We start from the raw sequence: 22,427 nt of genomic DNA on the forward strand, positions 1-22,427 counted from the left end.
GGGACCAAAATGAGGAAAGTGCTATTATTTTCTAGCCCCAAAGAATTCCAGTACAATGTTGAATCATTTATATAAATGCTTTTTGGCATGGACTTGAGCTTTGTGTGAAAGTTACCTTTGAACTTCTCTTGTATCATTAATGAATTTTGTTTTTGGAGTATAGAGTTGATCCTCTTTTCAAGTGCCAAAAATATAGAATGTGTTCATAGTCACTGCTTGAGGTAACCCAGGGTAAAAGTATGTAAGAACATCAAAACAGGAACCCCCAAGATGCTCTCTTTAATCACAAATTATCAAGTAATACATATGAGAATGACACTGTAAGGACAAAGAACTCTACAGCATCATTAGCTCCCTGGAAGTTCAAAAGCAACAACAAATTCATCTATGTACTGTACTACTAGATTCCATGAAAGATTTGGGAGAGTAACAATACCACAATCCCTTGGCTTCTAGGGGGAAAAAGAGAGTTATGTTCCACAGATATCATTAAAACACATACTGAGTTTTGTTTCACAAATAATATTAACATTATATATATATATTTATATATATCACTCCCTCCATTATTTTATTTCTAATTCCAACTAGTTATCTAGAATTTTGGTTATCAAGTTTTTTTTTTTTTTTTTAGCAGCATGACCTGAATGCCTAAAATGGATTTGCAAATGGAGCTGTTCTAGTTAATTACAGGGAGATGCTTATTGAATCCCTGCTTAACCTTTCCCTTTTCCAAATAGCAGCCATTGAGGCAACGCCTCAAAATCATGAATCTTGAGAAGTCCCAAATAAGCTATATTTCTAAGGGATATTTTATACATTTGGTCATTTGTTTAAACTTCTTCCAAAGTAAATCATTTATGTTACCCAGAATGATTATACCTGCCAACAGGAGTGGGGGAGTGGTGTTTAGCAAAATTTTGCTCTTCTATGAAAGAAACATGAATGAACTGGGTTACTGGGCCACCCAGTGCGTTAGAATAAAAGAGGAAGGGAGTCTCAGTGTGTGGGTATTGTGTCTTATTCATGGTTGTGTTGCCAGCATCTTTAGCACACTGCTTATCACATAGGAGTATTCAATAAACATTTGTTGAACAAATAAATAAATGAAAAGAAACTGAAAAATAGACTGTATTATTTCAGGCAACAGTTATGAGTTTGGAAGGGTAAAAAGTGTATTATTTAATCAGCAAGTACTTACTGAACACCACTCTTCAATCTATAAATAAATGTCAAAGATTCAGAGAATCCTAGGACTGGAAGAGGCATTAGTGCTAACCTTGTTTAACCCTCTGCCTTCCTAGAGGAGGAGTCCAAGACTTAGAGTATTTAAATATATGAACAGAGGTTGTACAAGTAGTTAGTGGCAGTGTGGATCTAGAATCCAGTTCATCTGGGTCACCATCTCGGACATTAGAAGATCTCCTAGCAAATAGTAGATGATTAATGAATATGTATTTTATGAAACTATCCTTAGGTTATACCCATATACCTTTCCCCGAAGCATGATATTTACTTTTCTCACATTACCCAGACACTCTAGGAACTGTAAAATAATACAAGTTATGGATTCCATCTTCAAGGAACTTACAATTTGCTGGTAAAAACAAACAAATGTGAGTAATATAAGGATTCAAAGTAAACAGTGGAGGGTAAGAAAGAGATTAGCTTTAAAGTGGGCTTTGAAGGATGGTCAACAGTAAGTCTACAAATATTTGCTTAGTACCTATCATGCTAAGAAACTTCCTGCATACTAGAATACAGTGGTGAATAAAATAGGCAAAGACTTTGCCCTTTTGAGTTTACATTGTAGTGAGGAGTAGATTAGGCAGACAGAGACAAAGAAGGAGAAAATTCCTGGTTTGGGGAAGATCCTGGCAGAGGTCAAGAGTTGGGTATGTGTATAGTATGTAATAGGAATTATAAGAACATACCTACTAAAATGGAAAGTGCATGCTGGAGAATAATGGGGGGAATGTAGGAGGAGTGATGTTGGATTACCAGGGAGTTAGCACAGGTTTTTGTGCATGGAGTGTAATGCTCTGTAAGTAGAGAGATTGGTGTTCAAGGGTAATTTTAGGCGCTAAGTCCTAAAGGACTAAAGTAGGAAGGTAGAGTAGAAAACAGAAATGGGATATGTAACCATTGAAACCTCTGAAATATCTAGATCTTGGGAAAGTTTTGATACAGAAGACAAAAAGATAACAAAAACCAAGAATCACCATCAAGATTTTTAGTTTGGGGTCCTTAACCACAAAGCAATACTATATCCAATTAGAAAGAGTTTTCTCTTGCCAAAAGTCTGGGAATTTCTATGAAAATTATAGTGACTAACTTGTAGTCTAATGAATTTGACAAAAGTCAATGTCATGCTTGGCAAAATTGGACTCACCAGATAAATAACTACAGCATTTATCAAATTGAAATTACAGAGTGAATTATTGTGTCCTTGACAACAGCAGATCAAACAAAACGACTGCAGTAATAATTGGGAACCCAGGACAATTTAAGTTCACTGTGGCAAATGGGGACAAATGTCAGAAAGGATGCTCTGGAAATGAAATTGCAGAATGAGAGCACTCTAGGAAGTGTCCAGAATAAAATAAAATTTCCTATTCACTTTAAGGTGGTAGTTTGGATTTGTCCACCTCTTCTCTAACCAATCAGAGGAACAATTAAAACTAAGTTTTAGAACTACCTCTACAATTCTTTCATTCATTTCTTCAGTTAGTGCCAAGTCATATTTCCTAACTGGAGGGAAATCAGTGGAGGGTGACAGGCAGGGATGAAGCTGACATAAATCTGTGCTCTTCAAACCACACCTCTGAGGCCTCAGTGGGTATGATGCTCAGGATTAGAGCTTGGAATCAGAGAGGTCATTTGAAGGGTCATAAACATCAGAGTTGAGGGAAGGGGATATGCTTGCAGCTCAAGTTAGTTAGGACAAGAGCAATGGTGCAATTATCCTTAGTGTTAAATCCCCGAGTTTATTACTGAAAAATGCCATGAACTGTACCTTTTGAAAAAACTGAGAACAGTGAAAACTGTGGTAATGGTGAAGCAGTAGTGGAGAAGGTGGCAATAAAGACAAAAGGGTATAAATATTGATGGAGGACCTCCTGTGGGCAGGCAACAGAGGATTTCAACATTCTTTCCTCTCCTTATAGAGTCACTATGCAGTCTGAATTAGCATACCTACTTTTCAGTTCGTTAACTGAGGCTCAGAGAGGTTAAATCAGAAGGCTGATATTCCAGCTGGTAAGAGGTGGAGCCAGTATTCAAAGTTCAGTCTCTCTAACTCCGAGATCTACCCTTTTTAGGAGAAACTGACTCCCTCATCACTCAGGCTCCCAAGAGACAGGTCTGCTGTAATTAGATATTTAGAGATAAATTCTGGAAAGTCTGCTTGGGTAAAGAGAGGCCTACCACTAGTGCCAAAGATAACTGTTTCCAATGTGTAGAACAAGGTAACAAGACTGAAGTCAACAAGCTACAAGGGAATGAATCTAACATACCTCTGTACCACCAAGACACAGCAGGCAATGACTAACCTTCCTTCTTTCCAGAGCAAGACTGATGTGTTAGAGGCCCTTTAAGGAACATGTAGGCTCTCTGATAACGGGGAACTTACAATCTGACCTGGGAAGTAAGCCAGGCACATGCAAAGCATCAGTGCCAGGGAGATGATCATCAGGACCAGAAGAGAGAAATAGAAGAAGGAAGATAGGAATTCTGAGACTTCATTTCCCCAGAAAGAACATCTGTGAGGCTCATTTTCATCTGTTTGCTTTTCTATAAAATTCCAGGGAAAGGCAGTCTTCTGTTATATACGACACTTTGCAGAGCACCTTCAGGCATGTGATGGCATCTGAGGGTGTCAGCTTTGTGAGTCAGACCCTTTTCATTTGAATTTGACAGATGAGCAAACCTGTCAGTAACTGGTTGAGCTAGCACCTTAGCGCAAGTCCTATCATCTGAAGGGAAAGGAATCAAGGAAAAGCAAGGTGCAGAAGATGAAGAGAGAGAGGTTACACTGAAAGAAAGGAGGGAAATGGTGGACAGATGCTATAATACATACACATATACAAATAAGTGACACACACACACTCACATTCTAAACTCTTCAGAAACACCTTTAAGACTGAAGTGTCACTGAGGGATGCTCTCCAGATAGCTGTGAGTTCAGGTAAAGACCTTAGAAAGGAAGTTAAGTAGATAAAGGTCAACAAATCTTTATTTCTTACAGTAAATCTCAGCATTTATGGCTTTAACATTTTGATTTCATCTAACTGAGTGTGATTCCCAAAGTCCATGTTGTTTGGTAACTTGTAATTTTGCTATGTCAAGCGAGCCTTAAACGCAGCAGCAAGCTGCTTAGCTGTTGAGTGTGCTGACTCAGCCTTGCAGTGTCAGCAACTCAAGACTGATTGCTGCATTTTGTCATCCCATTTCATAGAAGAAACAGTATTCTAAAATGGTGTTTATCGATGTGGGCATTTGTAGAGGTTAACAAACCTATCCTTCCCTACTGTGAATACCTAGTTCTATGCTAGAAAGTGCAGTGCCTGTCTTCAAAGAGACTGTAGTCTGATTGGAAATGAAATGCAAACAAAAAGGAAGAAAGCTGTATCACTGCACATAATATAGATTTTAAAGTGATTTTCACTGTGGGAGACTTAGAGAAGAATACGAGGAATGTAAGAATCATGAAAAACATCATTAACAAAGTAGAAGCAATGGTCCTAAGAGAGGGAATGAAAATGAAGGAAGCAACATGTCCGAATAGGAGTGTCAGGTGGTGGCATGCAGGACAAAGGACCTAGAGTCAGAAGATAGCTCTCAATTCCTAGTTTTTGCTTTTACTAGCCCTGTGGTTTTGGACAAATTATAATATTTTAACTTTCTGAGTTCTCATTTCTCATCTTTAAAAGTTGTGAGAAGGAATGAAAATAAATGAAAAGATATAATACATGGAATTTTATAAATTCTGAACTGCTAAACAGATATTGCTTATTATTAATACACATATGACCCAGGTCGCAGAATGTTTGTATGACTTAAACACAAATGCATTTTGTAAACTGTAAAGCTTAGATATTAAATCATGAGTCTTAGAAGCAAAAGTGACTTCCTGAATCAAAACCCACAGCAGAAACTGACTTCATTATGGAATATGTCAACTTGCTCTCAGCCCTAGTGAGGTCCTTCTCCTCCCAATCCCATTGTTTAGTTCTGCAAAACATTTGCTGCTTTGATTGAATGACTGCATTTCACCTAAAGGAATCCTTGTTCCTTTGGCTGCATCGCTACCACAGTATTTGGACTTGTCTCCAGCTTTGTCTTTTATCATGAAGCAAATTATTTGGCTCAATTATTTATGTAACAGAACTGAGTATTTCTCTCTTTGCAGTTTCTTTCCTCACAGATCACTCCCCAATAAATGCCCCTAACTGCAATGATGCTCTTAACAGAATACAAAATACAACTGAGGGCAACATTGACTTCTTCCAAATAAGTTATGGAATAGAATCCATGCTTTGACCTTCAATTCTTTCTTTCAGAGTAACACAGTTCACTTTCAAAAAGAATTAGCTATTTTCAGTGTGCATATGTGTGTGTGTATGAGTGCTTAAATCTTTTTAGTATTTTCTCCAGTTTTCTTTAAACTAAAGTGAATGGAAGTTAAATTCTGCTGGTTCCTTGAGACAAAAGAAAATTTTCTCCAACCTCAGAACTGAATTAATTTAATGAAGTCATTATATAAGGATCATGAGTCTTTTCATTTTAATTGCCTGTATTGAAAATTTACCTAAAGTGCTCAAATGATTCATAATCAGTTGGTTATGCACTATAGTCCAATACTAATTGTCACTATTAATCAGACTGGCCTGATTATTAGACCATTTTCCAATTCTGACTTTCTTCCAGAATGGACTGAAGTTCTTGGTGGCCTTAGAAGGATCAAGGTGACTTGCTACTCTCACTAGGCTACCATTAAGAGTTTTTTTAAAGTCACTTAAAAAATACATGAATATTCATTCTTCTTTTTTTTTTTTTTTTTCCTGAATTACAGAGCCACATAATTCCCTGTGTCAGTTGCTACTAACACCAGTTTAAGGGCATGGTAGCCAACCTCTCAGAGTCCCTTATTTGAAGAGATGACAGCCCCAGAAGTATAAACCTAACAAGACAACTGCCAGGCTTCCCCTACTTTCTATAAACCCCTGTTTCTGATATATCCCTGAAGGTGATTAACTCACATGATTAAAGACACATGGCTGTCAGCATGCCTGGAAGAATTCCAAGGGTTAAATCAGTGGAAGCAATTAGGCTTCATTTACAATCTCATCACACTGTGAAAGTCATTAGTTTACAAACACATCTGCCTGACAAGCAATCAGTCAGATCTGATACCAAGGAGTCCTGGAACTGCTACTGCCACATTTTTCTATTTTGTAAGTGGAGCCCCAGGACCCTCTTCCTGTTACAGACCTCTCTCCAGGGAGTCCCACCTGGGTGACCTTCAGCATAGGAACTACATTGTTCTGTCCTCTTGACCCACCCTTGCAAACTCCTCCTGGACCTTTGCCACTGTCAAACGCAATATGGTTTCTTTACCTCAAATGGTAAAACTTTTCGGAGGATGTGACCCTATTCTCTGAACTGCTTCCAATTTGTTTCAAGTATAATTTAAGGTGCTGACTTAGACCCTTGGAATGCAGTGTAAGTCACATCTATTTACTTTGGAACTCTGTACCCTTTCCTAAAAAATACTTTCAAGTCATCTAGATTAGCTCCTTGTAGTCACAGATATATTCTTATAACTCTTTTTTTGGTTTCTCTTTTTTGCCTCTCATTTTATATTTCTGGATAGTAAATAGCAGTCAAAAAGCCATTACCCTTCATGAGGGGTAAGTGCTGGAGGTCCTTGGGTTTGAACCCCAGGTTTGGAGACAGTACAGTTTAATTGTGCTCAGGTACTTCATTGGTATCTTCTTACTTATATATGTTATGTGGTGACTGGACTCTTGGCAACCTCTTGAGGGTCCCTCACAATTTAGGCTACACATAGAAAACTGATAAGAATTGTACTAGAACATCAGCTCTTCTTCAAGATAAGATAAAGGCTCTGGGACATTATTCTATAGATTTTATGTCATCAGGGCCTCTCTCCTTGCCAAGAACTCCCTCCTTGCCAGAGAACTCCAAACCTAGGTTTCCCTATTAATCCCTTTGAAAGTAGTTCTTCACTAAAAATAAAAACTGAAATTTCATTATTTTTTTCATGATTCCAGCGTTTGGCTTTAGACAGAGTGACTGGAGATGCCTCATGTCTATCTTCAGCTGTTTAGAAAGGGCATGCAGGGGAAGAACCAGATGATAGTACAACAGCCCCCAAAACTCATCCAAGAATAGCAATATACAGACCTTGAATATAATCTAGGTAAGAGGAAAGGAATTTAACAAAGCAGTATATCATGAACTTCTAAACACTGAAAGCCCAATTTCAGTGAACTCTTGGAAACCATGGAAACAGAAGACTCCAATAAATGCAAAGGATTGTAGAGTCTTGACTTTTCCTAAAACAAACTTCAGTCTGTCGGTAGAAGTATAATTGAAGGCTTACCTCTAAAGCTACAGGATTTGTCCCACTGCCAGTGGGACTGAAGAGGTGGATTATAAGATTTGTATTGTAGTTAAACCCATTTATTGAGGGTAATGTGAAAAAAAACAAACAAACACATACTCTTCACTTACTATTTGCTCAGCACTATAAAATGCAAAAGAAAGAGTTATAATGACTAAATACATCTAACCATACACACACATACCCTGTTATTGATTGAGAGGTTTCTGTAAGTAAGCTCCCTAGAATCAACAAGCAGGCCATTTCTATGTATGACTACAGTTATTTCTTATCCATCTTAACAGGGTATAATCTTATGAGGAATTTCAGATATGCAAACTGCAAAATGGAACAGTTTTTGATTCTGAAGTGACAATCAAGATAATATCATAGGGGAAGACAGCTAAGTATTCATTTTATATGATTTGTTTTAATTTAAAATTGAGAAAGGGAGGAAGGATTTTGGAAAACATCATATTGACTATATTTTCTGTGTTGGTTTGGAACTGTTATGTACCCCAAAAAGACCATGTTCTTTTAATCTATCCCTGTGGAGGCAGACATATTATGGGTGGGACATTTTGGTTAGACTATTTCAATTGATATGTGACCCAGCCCATTCAAAGTGGGTCTTAATCCCCTTGCTGGAGTCCTTTATGAGAGGATAAAAAGCAGATGAAATTCAGAGAGCACAGAGAGAGATTTTGGAGACAGCCATTGAAACTAGAACCAGGAGAGAAGCAGAGAGATGAAATTCAGAGTTTGCCCCAGAGATACAAAGAAAAGATCCACAGGAGTTGAGAGAGAAAGCCACTGAAATCAGAAGCTAAACCTGGGAGAGAAGGATCAGCAGACATTGCCATGTGCCTTGCTATCTGACTGAGGAATCCCAGATGCCAGCAACCTTTCTTCAGAGATGGTATCTTCCCTGGATGCCTTAACTTGGACATTTTCATGGCCTCAGAACTGTAAATTTGTATACTAATAAATCCTTTGTTCCTGGGTTTCATTGCTTTCAAGCTTCTTCTTCCAGTGGCCTCCTCTCTGAGCTTCTGTGGGTCCTCTCTCTGCTCCTCCAGGGGCTTTTCTCTCTAAGATCTCTCTAAACTTCTCTAAGTATTTTCTCTCTGAGCTCTCTGGGCTTTGTCTGCCTTTTATCCTCATAAAGGATTCCAGTAAAGGATTAAAGCCCACCTTAAATTGGGTGGGTCACATCTCACTTGAAACAACCTAATCAAAAGTTCCCACCCACAATAATTCTGCACCCATGAGAATGGATTAAAAGAACATGGCCTTTTCTGGGGTACATAACAGCTTTAAATCAGCACACTCCACCCTATGGACCCCCAAAAGACATGGTCTTTCTTTATGTAAAATAAATTCATTCCATCACAATATCACAAAAGCCTTAAATCATTTCAGTAATGATATTAAGTACAAAGTCTCATCAAAATCAGTTACAGGCATGGTCTCTCCTAAGGCAAAATTCTCCTCTGACTGTGAACTGTGAAATTTAGAACAAGTTATCTGCTTCCAATATACAAATAAGGGACAGTCATAGGATAAACATTCCCATTGCCATAGGGAGAAATTGGAAGGAAAACAGGGGTCATGTGACCCCACAAACCTGCAGGGCAAACTCCATTAGACTTCAAGTTCTGAGAATCATCTATAGAATGATGTTTTATCCTTGGGGCTTGAGAGAGCAGCAGTCCCACCCTTTCCAAGGGCTTGTACAGCAGCCCTACTCTCTTCAAACACTGAGGTGAGGGCTCCAACATCTCCAACATTGGGGAGACTGCCATGTTCTAAGCTCTACCTTCCTCAAGCATCTGTGTCCATCTACAGGGCACAGGCCCCATCTCCTTAAACAGGAGGTGGTGACCAGGCTCTCCTCAAACTCTGGGGGACGTGCTCCCCCCATCTGTATCCTAGGGTGGCAATACCATTCCTGAAGAATGGAGTGGCCAAGCTCACCTCAATCCCCCAAGCATCTGAGAGCCCTGGGATGGTAACACTCTTCCTGAGCAACAGGGCAGAAGGGCTGCCCTCTATAAACTCTGGGGCAAACTCACTCTTTCCACATGCATAGGTAGGTCCACTCTCCTGGCCTGAGGTTTCTTTGTTCCAGACCTCAATTTCTGTGGTTTTGTCTTTGAAGTCATTTTTTCTTCAATCTGTCCCTATTCTGTCTCTTTTAGTCCATGCTTGGCAGTGGTTCTGCTCATATAGATCTCACAACATACTTGTTGGTTTTGCATGTAGCACTCAGGGATCCCAACTGTCAGACAATAGGACTTTCCACAAATCCTTTATGGATAGCTGCATTTCCAATCCTGACTTGTACCAATATGACTCACTGTTTCCATGTTTGGTTAAATCCTCACACGAGGAACTGTTCTCTGGGGGCTTGTTTTTTGAAAGTTCAGAATTTTCCAAACTATCAATTACTGGTTTCTTTGTACCCAAAAGTTCAGATCTCAGCTTATCCCTTTCCTTTTGTGTTTTACTATACTCTCCAAGGAGAAGTCAGGCTGAATTTTCCATATTTAGTGTGGAAATTTCTTCAGCTAGATATCCGAGATCATCACTTTCAAATTCTGCCTTCCATCCTACACCAGGACTCAATTTTGCCAAATTCTCTGCCACTTTAAAACAAGGATCGCCCTTCTTCCACTTTGCAATGACACATTCATCATTTCTGCCTAAGACCTCATCTATAGCACCTTCAAACCAGCATACTCAGGAAAGTGAACATTTTACCTAGTGGAGTAATCTGAAGCTATGGTTTTTCCTACAGTATCTTGATTTCCTCTCAGTGAACACAGGAAACTATGCGTCCAGTGTCCCTTCAAAAGGGCAGGTTAAGAATATACTTTGTCCTGTATGCCTTCCATCAAGGACACTTTGAAAGTTCAAAAGAAAGGAAGGGATCTGTTTTTTGTTTGTTTGTTTTGTTTTAACTCACTGACCAATTCACTTCTCTTCAGATGCTGAGAAGAGCTATTGACATTTTTCAAGACACTAGATAGTCCATCCCCTGTGGGATAGAAGTATTTATCACAGGAATGTAAATTATCAGCCATGAGGTCTTAAGGGCTGTTTTAGTTCCAACTTTTTGTCAAGGCTGTGTGACTTTACCCTTACTATCCCTAGCTCCTCCCTCCCTCTTTCTTCTGTTTGCTCATGTTTTAATTCATTTCCAACTTTTCTTCTAAACAAATCTTCCCATGTTTCAAGATTCCACTCAATGATTCCTTATTCTGGCTTTCATAGTACTTGTTCCTTAGAAGATGATAAGCTCCATATGAGCAAGACCTATGAGGCAGGCATATTATTGATGATCAGTAAACTCTTACTGAACTAAATTTTTCTTCTTGACACTGAAAGAGTAAAGATCAAAAAAGAACAGGAATGGTGGGGGAAATTTATGGATGGTTTTATTAAGCAGCAAATTTTTGTAAGCACCATAGAATTGAATTCTGTAGTTAGACATACTGCTGTTTCACATTTTTTATAAAGATCCAAATTTGCAACTCAAAATGAATTCTCTGAGACTTAAGACCTTCATTGTCCCATTTTAGTCTTACTTTAGGCAAATTCTTATCTTTCTTAACTTTTTACATATTCAACATTTACCCAATGAATATTTGGGTTATAATTATTTGACTTCTGTATTGAGGGATACTGTGTAGACACAGAAAAAGCTTTCCAACAAACTTCCCAGTAACGATAAGGAAATGAGATAACTGAACATCCCTTCACTCTATCCCTCTAAATCACTCATTGCCATCATGAGCCAGGTCACTCTGCCTGAGGCTCTACTCCCACCATTCACTACCGTGCACCCCCCACCATGCCCTTCCTGACCCCCTAGGTCCTAGACCCAACTCATGAACAAGCTTAAGTTTCGCCTCCTTTTTGAAATCTTCCCAAAATATTCTAGTCTGCAATAATGGCTCTGAGAATGAACGCCTATAGTAGTATTTTCAGGCCCATACACTTGGTACCTTAGTATACATATCCTCTTTTTCTCATCATTTTCTCTTTTTATATCTATCTTCTACTCCTCCAGATAGATTAAAACCATTCTTAAACCACTCTGTATCCTTTGTCTCCTAGAACTTGGCAAATTACATCAGTTCAAGAAACACTATGGCTTTGAATAGCAATATGCAGTTGATTCTTGCTATTCAAGGTAGTTCTGTATTCTTCAGGAAGATGAATTAGTGAATACTGAACCACTGCTACCCCCCAGGGGAAATACAGGGTCAGGTTCCTGCAAGCCTCTGGTCACAACATTTTTGCCATGATTAATACATAACTGTTTTATCTATGTTTCTGCTTAAAGCCACGTTATTTAATATCTAGTGTTGGTTACTTAGCATCAAACACTCAGCCAACAGCACTACAATTCATACCAGGGTGAAGTTTACCTAATACTTATCTAAGCTTATCTGTCAAGCACATCACAGCCTTCTTGCGTTTAGGAACACAGGACAGCACTTCAGCACTATGCTCTGGGGCCATTTTAAGAAGCAAAATAAACAAAAAAAGCAAAAAATGTGAAAAACGTGACACTAAGTACACCATGAAAAGGATACTTGTTTATAGTATGAGTGCTGAAACGAGAAGGCAAAAGCAGAGTGTTGCCTTGTTGCTCTTCAGCTGAAAATCTGTGTGCCAGGTGACTCAAATTTTTGGCTATTCTGTGCATGTCTGCAAGTGACTGGGAAATCACCCAGAGTATTGGTTTGGGAGTTATAAATAAACTTTAGGGAGTAGGTGAATTTTCAAATTTGGAATCCATGAATAATGAGGATTGACTGTAGCTGTTGATACAGTATTTGGCCCCTTTTCAAAGTCCCCTCTGGACAACACTCTAGTTTTCTCCTCTTAAGAGCCATTATAAATATTCTACTTCTTAACTGACCATTCACTCCTCAATCTATTGTAATCTCACGTCTGTCCACACCTTCTTTCCAAAGCAACCTTCTGTATTGCTAAATCACATGGACTTTTTTAGTCCTTGTATCACATCATACTGCTAAGGCCTCCTTTTTCATCAAAGCTTGCTTTTCCTCTATCAGTGCAGGAGATCCCTACTAATCTATTTATCCAGTAAAACCAGACAGCCATCCTTAATTCTTCACTGTTCTTCACCTCTCTCATAAAATCAGCCACCATGTCCTGTCAATTCTACTTTCTAGTATGTCCTAAATTTGTCCAGTTATTTCTTTCTAGGCATTTAATTCGATAGTGTATACTCATCCCCCATCAAAAAGTCAATAATTTAAGAATCTGTGTATTAGTAACTTATTTGCAGAAAAAACTACTTACAGGAGAACTGATAGAAAATTGACATTTATTGTTCTCCTTTCAATGGTAGGCTCAGTGTTAGCTGTTAGGTAATAAGAACAGGAAGCACTTATGTAACACTATGTGCCAGGCATAGTTTTAAGCAGTATATGTACACACATATATATGTGTGTGTGTGAATACTATACATAATGATAAATATATCAATTTAATCCTCACACAACATAATGAGGTAGGTACCTCATTAAATTTATCATTTTAAACATAAGGAAACTGAATCACAGAAAGGTTAATTAACTTCCCTAAAGTAGCACAGCTAGGGACTTCAAATTCATCTCACAGTAGCCAATTATGCTGATATTAATATTTCATGTTATAGCTGAAGAATTGAGGCTGAGAAGCTTACATAATTTTCCCAAGGCCACACATTTAGTAAAAATGACAGAGTTGTGATTAGAATTCACATATAATTGGCTTCAAAATTAATTTACTTTCCTCTACACATGCTTTTATAGGGTCACACAGAATGGTTTAAGTAAAGTTAAATTGGAAAGTATGGCCTAAATTTCCAAGCTGTAGCATTAAATTTGGCAATATTTATATTTTGAATATTGTTTTCAAAAGAAGCAGAGAGGACAAGTGTTAAAATAGTGGAGAAATCTATAAGTCAAAGAAAGTAAGTGCAACCAAGGACATAAGAAAAATGATGGCTAAGGAGAAAAGGCTGGACCCCAGAGAAGGAAAAGAGAAAGTGGCCAAATAAAGAAGACAAGTGTAGTGTGTATGTGGGGCGGGGGCTGATGGTGAAGGATACTTATAAGATCTGAAACAGGAGTTAAGCTGAAGCATGAAAGGATGAATTGCCTTCATAGTATTTAGAAAATCTAATGAGGATGTATTAATAGAAAATGTGAAGACGTGTGACTAAACAGTTCAGCAACATGCATATTTCATGATATTGGCATTATGTGACCAGGTTATTCATGAATCTCCCAGCTAAAACAAAGCTAAAAGATACTCAATGATTTTATTCAAGTTTACCAACAGCTACTGAGACTTCACATGCAGTCTGGAAGTGACAGATGTTTCATATTCCAAAGATGTTTACATCTATATGCTATCTAACATCCTTTGGATACTTTGCATTCTGCACCTACCCAGCACTATAGAGCAATATGTCCCTAATGGATTTAAGGTTTTTTTTTTTTTCATTTTGGTTTTGGTTCTGGTTGTTACAGCTCCTTTAACTCTATGACAGTGAAGACACTCATAAATGTTACCCACACACTGCATTGTCAAGGAAACAAATACACTCAGTTTGAGTGTCTGGTCTTCAGAAGATGATGAGTTGGCGAAGACCCCAAGCTCAGGCACTTGAAGATTGATTAGGAGAGCTCTTGGGGAATGTGAAATGAGTAAGGGCCTGGAAATCAGAGCACTTTGGTTCAAATATCAGCCCTGCTAATTTAGCCAACTCAGTGACTTGGGGAGGAAATTAATTTACTAAGCATAAAATTTCTCTTCTTTAGAGTTGTGAATTTTTGATAGTGATTAAATAAGAAAATACTTGTGAAAAATTCATCTAGCACAAGTCTGGTGAGAAAAGTTTCTCAATTAAAAACAAATAAAAAAGGAAATGAAATGCCAGTATCAGAGAATTAGTTGGTTTCCCATAAGATAGACCAAGAATGGCAAAACAAATGAACAAATGATGAATCCTTGATAGAATTATAAAGAAATAATGCATACATATCTTCACTTTATGACATGCAAATGGGGATGTTTGGACAATCCTAAAGAGTGAAAACAAACAAACAAACAAACAGGAACAAATAACCTTAAGTAGAAATCACTTAAAGGCTTTAGGAGTGTGGAAACATTTTGAGTCCAAAGATTCTAAGTGATTACATATCTTAGAAAGGGTTAATTCAGCCCTCAAATTTAAAAAGCCTTTTCTTCACAATCATAGTCCACCACAAGGTTCACTGTGTTATGCATTCCCATATTCAACACAAATATAAATAAGTTCTTTCATAAAATAGAACAAATTTATGACACTTACAAGAAGTTAAAAATAGAGTGGTACATGGGAAAAAATGTACCTATTGCCAACTATAGACTATAGTTAACAGTGATATCTTAATATGCTTTAATCAACAGTAATAAATGTACCGCACCAAGACCAGGGTCAACAACAGAGGGGAGATAAGGAGTATGGGATGTTTTGGGTTTTCTTTTATATTTTTCTTTTTATTTTTTTTTTTGTTTTCTTTTTGGAATAATGAGAATGTCCTAAAATTGATTACGACGATGAATACACAACTATGTGATGATAATGTAAGCCATGGATTGTATACTTCAGAGGGATTGTATGGTATGTGAATGTATCTCAATAAAAGTGCACTAAAAAAAAAAAGCCCTTTCTTAGTTTAAGTAGGACCCTGGGGAGAAACGATTACACTGAATAAATCAAGAGCAAAGCAATCTAGGACTTTTGTTCCTTTCCTGATTTGCATGAATCTCTTGTTTTTTCAGATTTTGTGACATTTGGAAAGATGTTTTCAGAAGGCTGGTAAACAGAGAGTTTGGTGATTAGGAGGCATGCTTTGTCAGAGAACTTAGGGCAGTGGTCTACACCCTCGAAGGCCCCACACATTCCCACCTGTAGGACTTGGCTCATGTCTTTCCTTCCTGCCTATTTCCTCATTTTGCAATTACATTTCTTTTCAGTTTAGCTCTGCTATGGATTGAATTGTATCCCCCCAGGATGACATGCTGAAGTTCTAATTCCCAGTGCCTCTTTATCTGGAAATAGGGTCACTGCAGACAGAATTAGGCAAATTAAAATGAGGGTAGACCCTTATTCCAGTACGACTGGTCTCTTGATTAGAAGAGGAAATTTGGAGACAGACAGAGACATGTGATGACAAAGGCAGGGAACATGATGTACTGCTGGCAAGACACCTCAGGAAGCTAAAAGAAGCGTGGAACAAATTCTTTCCTACTGACATCAGAGGAAACATGGCGATGCCGACAGCTTGGCTTCCGATTTGTAGCCTCTAGAACTGTGAGACGGTAAATTTCTGTTGTTTTAAGCCACTCAGTTTGTGGTACTTTGTTATTGCAACTCTAGGAAATTAAGAAAGGCACTTATGCCATTTACTTTTCCTATAGTATAGTAGAAACAGTGGTGCATTTAGAGAAATAAGACTTGGACTCTAGTCCAGATCTGCCAGTGAAGAGTTTTATTGTTCTGTTTTGTTTGTTAATATTTTGCCCCAAATTCCTTATCTCTAAAAGAGATCTATCTTTTCAGGTTTTTGTAAGGAGAAAAACAATAGTTCTGCAAGACCCTGGTAATTTGCAGAACACTATATAAATGTAATTATTTGTCATTTATGTATATTTTCCACATCTCCAACTGGATTGCAAGCACTTTAAAAGCATGAATGCCTTTCAATGTTCATGGATTCGACATTGGTGTCAGTTTTGTTTTGATTTTTAAACACTGGACATTCAGTAAATATTATCCATGCTGGCAGTGCTTTAGGAGTTTTAAATCAGGAAGAGCCTTTAAACTCCATAGGGGCTCCTCAGGAAATTCCAGTGATTTTCCACCCACCTAGAGGCAAGTAAGTAGCTGATACTGAGTATCAACAGAAGTAAAATATGTTCAAGACAAGAAAAACAACAAACTAATTAAAAGTCCAGAGAGTACAAGTAAGAATAAACCATTTATTTTTCCACTTTAAGGTAGCATGTGAATTTGAAGTCAAACAATTACTTTCAAAGATTGATAAAAGTCACATTCCCAACTTGAATGAGCTATCATGTGATAACGTTCCCTCTGACACTTATTACAGCTATTGCTAAAACTGGCATCTGTGGAACATTATGTCTTAATACAGACATTGCCTTGTTATGGCTTGAGTGGAAGCACTGTAGTTTGAATGCAGCCGGTTTATGGCATGATAAAGAATTCTGAAGCCTGCAATGTTGTTTGCAGTGTCCTTTCCTGATAAAGTTATTGTGTGGGAGATGTATGTTGGTATATGATAATTTTAAAAGCTTTGAACATTTATAAGAGCTTGGCAAAATGTAGCTGGCCAGAAAAGCTGTCTGAAGTGTTTCTCCAGCCCTGTGCCTTTCCTCAAAGGCAAAACAACAGTCAAAGGCACTTCATGGAAGCAAATCCCAGAACCTTCCTCTGGCAGACTTGTTCTTTTCCTTCTTTTGTTTGGGAAATGAAATGCTTATGGATGGATCATGTGAAATCTAAAATGTTTATTTTCAAACCGAGCAGTTTTTAAATGTATAAATTTAACCACAGAAAACTTGTAACAAGTTTTATTTGTTTAGTTATTTGCAATTTTACTCCTTCAATGAGTTAGAATATCTTCCATATAAATTCTAGTTTAAACCTGTACAGACCTGTACCTCTCTGATAGACACAAATGCACAATTCATTTCATACATGTGTGTTGAATGATCAAAATGCACATTTCCTCTAAAAATTTTTGTCCTTTCTCTCATCTCTCTTCCTAACTCCATGCCCTTTGATTTTATTCTCTTCGATACTTATTATTTTCTCTTTTGATGTATTGCTATTTATATTGTATCTTACCCTCTTGAGATATTGTGAAATCTTTCAGTACAGTGTATGTGTCTTAATTGCCTCTATACTTAGCATGGTGCCTGGCACATAGCAGCCATTCCAGAAATGTGTATTTAATGAATAAATGACTTTTGCCATCCATTTCCCTGACTTATATTACACTGATAATATCCTATGTAGGTCATTAACATTATCTAGCTGAAGTAAAACTGAGGGGAAACTTTTGCCTGAAAAGCAATGGGTTGTATCATTTAATATATATCCTGAATATTTAAGTTGTAGGCAAAATTTATTGGGCATCTTCAAGCTTCCTTTTGAAATATCAAAGGAAACAAAACACACACCCACACAACACACACACCACAAATTCACAATAGCACCATGATTCAAACCCAATACACCATAGCACAAATCAGTGATTTGCTGCTCTTTTGGAGGAAACGTGGGTGTTGCAGTGGGTTGAACCGTGGTCCCCAAAAGATATGTCCGTCTCCTAATCCCCAGACCCTGAGAATGTGATCTTATTTGTGAAAAAAGATCTTTGTAGATATAATTAAGTTAAGGATCTTGAGATGAGATTATCCTGGATTATCTGGATGAGCTCTAAACTAACACAAGTATCCTTATATGAGACAGAAAAGAAGACACAGATACACAAAGGAGAAGGCAATGTGGAGGCAGAGGCAGAGACTGGGGTGAGGCAGGCAGCAGACACCAGAAGCTGGAACAGGCAAGTAACAGTTTCTCCCCTAGAACTTTGGAGAGTGCAGCCCTGCCAGTACTTTGACCTTGAACTTCTGGTCTCCAGAACTGTAAGAGGATAAATTTCTGTTGTCCCTAGAGTCTCCAGTAAGGAAAACAACCTTGCTGACACCTTGATTTCAGCCTTGTGAGATGCCTAGATGAGGACCCAGTTAAGTCGTGCTTAGAATACCCACAGAACTGTGAGATAACAAATGGGTGTTGTTCTAAAATGCTAGGTTTGTGGTAATTTGTTAAAGCAACAATAGAAAATGAATATGGATTTCTGTAAGGTTTTTCTTCTAAGTGACTAGAAGAATGGACAAGGGAGAATGTTGTTTTGGAGACGGGGATAGAAATCAAGTCTTTAGTTTTGGACACTCTATCTGTTTAAGATTTGATTGAGCTGCTGAACTAAATTCAAGTCACTAAACAATGATGTCTTAAAGTAGATCTGAATTTATTTCTCTCTATGTTAAAGAAGCCTGAAGGTAGTAAGTCCTGGGCTGGTGCAGTAACTCTAGTTATTAGGAACTCAAGCTCCTTTCTTCTGCTTTACTCTCTGACACATTGCTTCATGGTCTAAGATGGCTGCTTGAACACCAGTCATCAAATCCACAGTTTAGGAAACCCAGAAGAGGGAGAAAAAGGACATAACCCTGCAACTTCCCCAACAACAGTTTTGACAATAACTGTGACTATATTAAAAACCAGAATTAAAAGACAAAGATTTTTACACAAAGATTAAAAAAAAAAATGTAAGCAAATATTTCCTGGGTAAACACAATAAGCAAAACCATGAAAGCAGGGATGGTACAAGTGAAAAAAACAGACACTGTTTCAGTAAATTCAGCAGTGAAGAAAATGATTAAGTCCCTATCCTCACGTCATTTACATATAGTGGGGCAAGAGGATTAACACTTAAGTAAATACATGGTACCTTAGAGAGCTGTAAGAGATCTGTAGAAAAACAAAGCAGGGAAAGCTGCATGGGGCAGGGTTTCTTATTTATTTATTTATTTTTAGCTCACCCCACTATTTCCAATAGTCTTTTTTTTCTTCATTAGGGAAGTTGTGAGTTTACAGAACAATCAGGCATAAAATACAGGACTCCCATACACCACCCTGTTATTAACACCTTGCATTTGTGTAGAACATTAGTTACAATCGATGATAGCACATTTTAATAATTGTACTATTAACTATAGTCCATCATTTAATTTAGGGTTCACTTTTGTGTAGTGCATTAAAAAAAATTATTCTGTTCCATATATACAATCTAATATTTTCCCTCTTAACCCAAGTGGCATGGGGAGGAGTTGCTGGAGGGTGTTGAGCATAGGAGGGCCGTGATTTAGGCTTTTTTTTTTTTTTTTTTTACTTTTATTGCCTTGTTGCAAACCAGATGAAAGGGTGAGGGAGCAAGGATGGAAACAGGGAGATGAATTAGGGTCTTCTGTGATAGGTAAGAGTGGTTTGGGTCAGGATAGTAGCATGGACATAGTAAGAAATGGTTTAATTCTGGACTGTTATTCAAGAGAGTGTTAGAATTTTCTGATCGGTTAGATGTCTTCTTAGCAATTGATTTGCTTATTTATTTCCCTTATAGCCTGTAAGTTCCATGAAGGCAGAATAAATGTGTTTTTCAGCTTAGGTCTTTTACATTAACAAGCACTCAACAGATTTAAACTAAATTCAGTTACTATATGCTAATATACAGGTATCTATAAATGGGCATTGTAAAATGGTAACAGAAGAACAATGTAAAATGCACTCAACACCACTCAAAGATTATCAGCCCATTATATCACCTGAGTTCTTGAGCAGAATAATAATCCAAAGTACAACTGGAAGAAAGGCTAAGATTAGTATGCTTGACAAAATGTTCCTATGTTTCTTTCATTGTTATAATTTTTCATTCAAAATTCCACGTATATTTTATTTTTTTAAAATGAAAAGCTATTAGACTGTTACATCATAATGTCAAAATATAAATTTTAGAGAAAATAACAATATATTTGGCACTATATGGTCAAGGTAGTTGCAAAATAACCACCATAGATTGTTATGTATGGGCAGAACATTTCCAAGTAAAAGCTTCAAAAGACTTTTAATATGTGATCATTTCAGATGCTACACGAAGGACACTAGTAAACACAATAGCTCATTGATGAAATTGTGACTGTTTATGCACTTGATGATTCATTAATTCAAAATTTTAACAGTATGTTTTGATGAGGCTAAAACATTCAGACCTCTTCTACTACCACACAACAAATAGCCATTGAAAATGATGAGCTCATTGTTATAAAATACAATATATGATATGAATCTTAAAGCTTTCTGAATGCAACAATAAATATACTAACCTTAAATCAACAACAGTCATTTTGCTCAAAGAACTGATTTCAACTATTTTCACGGAAATCTATATATTGTGCTAACTGTACACATTCTCTCCTATTCTTTTTGAAAGTCATCCTGATCATTTTTCAGGAAATAACACTAAAATTGAAATAATTTAGATACACACTAAACACCAAGTGGAATATAGAGCCTTGCTATTAACATAAATTTTTGGCACTTGCTTGCATTCAAATTAAGCAGAACTCTCAATGTTCTTTACACAGAATTTAAAGAGACTCCAATTAACTTCCATGGAAGTTGAATTTTTTTAGTTACAGTAAATGTAGTGACACATATACTTTGCATTAAATACATTTTATCAGAGGAGAACAGTTAATTTCTTGAACGTTAACAAATCAAGCTCTGTAATACTCTTAAAATGTAGGAATAATATGTGGCTCTCCTGTGACCACTCCTTTATAATTTATTCTCAGTATTTCAGAGATGACAGCTTCCTTAATATAGCTTGGAATTGTTTAGGATGAGATATAGTGAAATGTACTGTGTGACACATTGGTAAAGAGACTAGCAAAGTTAAATAAATTGCATCTTCTAGTGATTGTTTTATACTAAGATCCAGGACTTTTCCCCATGCCCAACACAATCATGAATGTGACTAATATGTCCATTTGTTATTTATACACTTTTAGAGAGTCTGTCTCATTCCTTTCTCTGTTCTTATGGTGCCTGGCACGTGGTAAATATTTAATAAGTATTTAATAAATGTTCACTATACAAATGAAAGAATAAACAGATGTATGAATGAATGAGTTAATTGATCAATCAATTAATCAAGATGGTATTGTTAATCTGACATCACTGCCATAGTTACTTGAATTGAATTGTTTGTCTAACCATAATGATTGTCATTCCTGAGTCACTTACATTTCCTTACCTGCCCACTCAGAATTCATGCCATATATTTGGGGAATAGGGAACTGAGATTGAATGTGACCAAGGAATAGTACAAATTATATGGCCCATTTTTATTGAATCAAGGTAAGACAGTATTTTTTAGGAACCCTGAATACCCTAAATCTTCAGCAACCTCCTACATTGACTGCATCAATTCCCTGCTCCCTTCTTAGGATCCCAAGGGTGATACATGTACAGAGAAAAAGGCACATAAATTCACACCATCTTTTAGTTGCTGAACATCTGTTTCACCACCCCATGAGAAACCGCTAGCCCTAGTTCACATGGAGCTTTAATGATTCCTCCAACAAGGGGCCTCCTTGGTTCTTTATCTCTTGCCGCATACCCACGGGCCCCATAGATCTCCACACTGTGATAGTAAAGAAAGTTGATATTAAGAGAAAGCAGACCAGAAAAGGATGAGAAAATGTGAGATAAAAGAATAAAGTACAAGAAAGTATCAGAGGGAGGGAGACTAAACTTCTCGAGCCCCTAGAGCTGCTGCTGGAAGCCGTCACCCACCATATTCTGATAATTCACAGCTTCTCTCTCTTTCCAAGTAACTTTCCCTAACAATGCCATTGGACAGTAGCAAACAAATCTGCAGTATTGGTATTAATTCCCAAACCATAGGTTTTCATACTTTCTCTCTAAAGGACAAGAGAGCAAATATTTTAGGCTCTGTGGGCCATGTCTCTGTTACAAGTACTCAACTCTGCCATTGTGGAATAAAAGCAGCCATAAGCAATATGGAAATGAATGGGCATGGCTGTATTGAATAAAACTTTACTTAAGAAAACAGGC

At 37.3% G+C, this 22,427-nt stretch overlaps 1 protein-coding gene across 1 annotated transcript in view; it reads right to left on the reverse strand.

Moving 5' to 3' along the window:
• The window catches only part of LOC119527165 (serine/threonine-protein kinase TNNI3K), a 311,780-nt gene that overhangs the window by 114,131 nt on the left and 175,222 nt on the right, over positions 1-22,427 (reverse strand). The gene's annotated exons all lie outside the window — the stretch shown is intronic.

This window comes from Choloepus didactylus, chromosome 2, assembly GCF_015220235.1.
Source record: "Choloepus didactylus isolate mChoDid1 chromosome 2, mChoDid1.pri, whole genome shotgun sequence".
In the NCBI taxonomy this organism is placed as follows: Eukaryota; Metazoa; Chordata; class Mammalia; order Pilosa; family Megalonychidae; genus Choloepus; species Choloepus didactylus.